We start from the raw sequence: 4911 nt of genomic DNA, 5'->3' as shown, positions 1-4911 counted from the left end.
TAGAGAATAATTCATGTTAGGTCTAGGTTAGGTCTGGGATTTTCACTCATCAGACTCATACTTTCGCAGTCTTTACATACTTGTTGAACGGATCCTGGGTTTTTTCTGGTTTGGATCACGTAGTAATGTGGTGCCAGACTAAAACTTTCGATTAAACCTGGTTTCGATCAATATCTTAGAGGACAACGCAATTTAGGTCTGGGATATGTCTGGGATTTGCCCTCATCAGGCTCATACTTTCGCGTTTTTCACATACTTGTTGAACAGATCCTGGGTTTTTTCTGGTTTGGATCACGTAGTAGTGTGGTACCACGCTGAAACAGTCCATTAAACCTGGTTTGGATCAATATTTTAGAGGATAACGCATGTTAGGTCTAGGTTAGGCCTGGGATTTTCACTCATCAGACTCATACTTTCGCAGTCTTTACATACTTGTTGAACGGATCCTGGGTTATTTCTGGTTTGGATCACGTAGTAATGTGGGACCACACTGAAACAGTCAATTAAACCTGGTTTCGATCAATATTTTGGAGGATAACGCAAGTTAGGTCTAGGTTAGGCCTGGGATTTTCACTCATCAGACTCATACTTTCGCATTCTTCACATACTTGTTGAACGGATCCTGGGTTTTTTCTGGTTTGGATCACGTAGTAATGTGGTACCACACTGAAACAGTCGATTAAACCTGGTTTCGATCAATATTTTAGAGGATAAGGCAAGTTAGGTCTGGGATAGGTCTGGGATTTGACCTCATCAGACTCATACTTTCGCAGTCTTTACATACTTGTTGAACGGATCCTGGGTTTTTTCTGGTTTGGATCACGTAGTAATGTGGTGCCAGACTAAAACAGTCGATTAAACCTGGTTTCGATCAATATCTTAGAGGACAACGCAAGTTAGGTCTGGGATATGTCTGGGATTTGCCCTCATCAGGCTCATACTTTCGCGTTTTTCACATACTTGTTGAACAGATCCTGGGTTTTTTCTGGTTTGGATCACGTAGTCGTGTGGTACCACGCTGAAACAGTCCATTAAACCTGGTTTCGCTCAATATTTTAGAGGATAACGCATGTTAGGTCTAGGTTAGGTCTGGGATTTGCTCTCATCAGGCTCATTCTTTCGCATATTTCTCATACTTGATGGCTAGATCCTGGGCTTTTTCTGGATTGCATCACGTAGTAGTGTAGTACCACACTGAAACAGTCCATTAAACCTGGTTTGGATCAATATTTTAGAGGATAACGCATGTTAGGTCTAGGTTAGGCCTGGGATTTTCACTCATCAGACTCATACTTTCGCATTCTTCACATACTTGTTGAACGGATCCTGGGTTTTTTCTGGTTTGGATCACGTAGTAATGTACTACCACACTGAAACAGTCGATTAAACCTGGTTTCGATCAATATTTTAGAGGATAACGCAAGTTAGGTCTGGGATAGGTCTGGGATTTGACCTCATCAGACTCATACTTTCGCACCCTTCACATACTCGTTGAACAGATCCTGGGTTATTTTCTGGTTTGGATCACATAGTAATGTGGTACCACACTGAAACAGTCGATTAAACCAGGTTTCGATCAATATTTTTGAGGCTAACGCATGTTAGGTCTGGGATAGGTCTGGGATTTGACCTCATCAGACTCATACTTTCGCATTCTTCACATACTTGTTGAACGGATCCTGGGTTTTTTCTGGTTTGGATCACGTAGTAATGTGGGACCACACTGAAACAGTCAATTAAACCTGGTTTCGATCAATATTTTAGAAGATAACGCATGTTAGGTCTAGGTTAGGTCTGGGATTTACTCTCATCAGGCTCATTCTTTCGCATATTACTCATACTTGATGGCTAGATACTGGGTTTTTTCTGGTTTGGATCACGTAGTAATGAGGTACCACACCGAAACGGTCAATTAAACCTGATCTTGATAAATATTTTAGAGGATAACGCATGTTAGGTCTGGGTTAGGTCTAGGATTTGCCCTCATCAGGCTCATACTTTCGCATATTTCTCATACTTCATGGCTAGATCCTGGGCTGCTTCTGGATTGTATCACGTAGTAATGTGGTACCACGCTGAAACAGTCAATTAAACTTGGTTTCGATCAATATTTTGGAGGATAACGCAAGTTAGGTCTGGGATAGGTCTAGGATTTGCCCTCATCAGGCTCTTGCTTTCTCATATTTCTCATACTTCATGGCTAGATCCTGGGCTTTTTCTGGATTGCATCACGTAGTAGTGTAGTACCACACTGAAACAGTCCATTAAACCTGGCTTGGATCAATATTTTAGAGGATAAAGCATGTTAGGTCTAGGTTAGGCCTGGGATTTTCACTCATCAGACTCATACTTTCGCATTCTTCACATACTTGTTGAACGGATCCTGGGTTCTTTCTGGTTTGGATCACGTAGTAATGTGGGACCACACTGAAACAGTCAATTAAACCTGGTTTCGATCAATATTTTAGAGAATAATTCATGTTAGGTCTAGGTTAGGTCTGGGATTTTCACTCATCAGACTCATACTTTCGCAGTCTTTACATACTTGTTGAACGGATCCTGGGTTCTTTCTGGTTTGGATCACGTAGTAATGTGGGACCACACTGAAACAGTCAATTAAACCTGGTTTCGATCAATATTTTAGAGAATAATTCATGTTAGGTCTAGGTTAGGTCTGGGATTTTCACTCATCAGACTCATACTTTCGCAGTCTTTACATACTTGTTGAACGGATCCTGGGTTTTTTCTGGTTTGGATCACGTAGTAATGTGGTGCCAGACTAAAACAGTCGATTAAACCTGGTTTCGATCAATATCTTAGAGGACAACGCAATTTAGGTCTGGGATATGTCTGGGATTTGCCCTCATCAGGCTCATACTTTCGCGTTTTTCACATACTTGTTGAACAGATCCTGGGTTTTTTCTGGTTTGGATCACGTAGTAGTGTGGTACCACGCTGAAACAGTCCATTAAACCTGGTTTGGATCAATATTTTAGAGGATAACGCATGTTAGGTCTAGGTTAGGCCTGGGATTTTCACTCATCAGACTCATACTTTCGCAGTCTTTACATACTTGTTGAACGGATCCTGGGTTATTTCTGGTTTGGATCACGTAGTAATGTGGGACCACACTGAAACAGTCAATTAAACCTGGTTTCGATCAATATTTTGGAGGATAACGCAAGTTAGGTCTAGGTTAGGCCTGGGATTTTCACTCATCAGACTCATACTTTCGCATTCTTCAAATACTTATTGAACGGATCCTGGGTTTTTTCTGGTTTGGATCACGTAGTAATGTGGTACCACACTGAAACAGTCGATTAAACCTGGTTTCGATCAATATTTTAGAGGATAAGGCAAGTTAGGTCTGGGATAGGTCTGGGATTTGACCTCATCAGACTCATACTTTCGCAGTCTTTACATACTTGTTGAACGGATCCTGGGTTTTTTCTGGTTTGGATCACGTAGTAATGTGGTGCCAGACTAAAACAGTCGATTAAACCTGGTTTCGATCAATATCTTAGAGGACAACGCAAGTTAGGTCTGGGATATGTCTGGGATTTGCCCTCATCAGGCTCATACTTTCGCGTTTTTCACATACTTGTTGAACAGATCCTGGGTTTTTTCTGGTTTGGATCACGTAGTCGTGTGGTACCACGCTGAAACAGTCCATTAAACCTGGTTTCGCTCAATATTTTAGAGGATAACGCATGTTAGGTCTAGGTTAGGTCTGGGATTTGCTCTCATCAGGCTCATTCTTTCGCATATTTCTCATACTTGATGGCTAGATCCTGGGCTTTTTCTGGATTGCATCGCGTAGTAGTGTAGTACCACACTGAAACAGTCCATTAAACCTGGTTTGGATCAATATTTTAGAGGATAACGCATGTTAGGTCTAGGTTAGGCCTGGGATTTTCACTCATCAGACTCATACTTTCGCATTCTTCACATACTTGTTGAACGGATCCTGGGTTTTTTCTGGTTTGGATCACGTAGTAATGTACTACCACACTGAAACAGTCGATTAAACCTGGTTTCGATCAATATTTTAGAGGATAACGCAAGTTAGGTCTGGGATAGGTCTGGGATTTGACCTCATCAGACTCATACTTTCGCACCCTTCACATACTCGTTGAACAGATCCTGGGTTATTTTCTGGTTTGGATCACATAGTAATGTGGTACCACACTGAAACAGTCGATTAAACCAGGTTTCGATCAATATTTTTGAGGCTAACGCATGTTAGGTCTGGGATAGGTCTGGGATTTGACCTCATCAGACTCATACTTTCGCATTCTTCACATACTTGTTGAACGGATCCTGGGTTTTTTCTGGTTTGGATCACGTAGTAATGTGGGACCACACTGAAACAGTCAATTAAACCTGGTTTCGATCAATATTTTAGAAGATAACGCATGTTAGGTCTAGGTTAGGTCTGGGATTTACTCTCATCAGGCTCATTCTTTCGCATATTACTCATACTTGATGGCTAGATACTGGGTTTTTTCTGGTTTGGATCACGTAGTAATGTGGTACCACACCGAAACGGTCAATTAAACCTGATCTTGATAAATATTTTAGAGGATAACGCATGTTAGGTCTGGGTTAGGTCTAGGATTTGCCCTCATCGGGCTCATACTTTCGCATATTTCTCATACTTCATGGCTAGATCCTGGGCTGCTTCTGGATTGTATCACGTAGTAATGTGGTACCACGCTGAAACTGTCAATTAAACTTGGTTTCCATCAATATTTTGGAGGATAACGCAAGTTAGGTCTGGGATAGGTCTAGGATTTGCCCTCATCAGGCTCTTGCTTTCTCATATTTCTCATACTTCATGGCTAGATCCTGGGCTATTTCTGGATTGGATCACGTAGTAAAGTGATACCACACTGAAACATTTAATGAAAC

The sequence above is a fragment of the Colletes latitarsis genome, unplaced genomic scaffold, assembly GCF_051014445.1.
Source record: "Colletes latitarsis isolate SP2378_abdomen unplaced genomic scaffold, iyColLati1 scaffold0018, whole genome shotgun sequence".
Lineage (NCBI taxonomy): Eukaryota > Metazoa > Arthropoda > Insecta > Hymenoptera > Colletidae > Colletes > Colletes latitarsis.
This window is presented reverse-complemented; position numbering follows the sequence as displayed.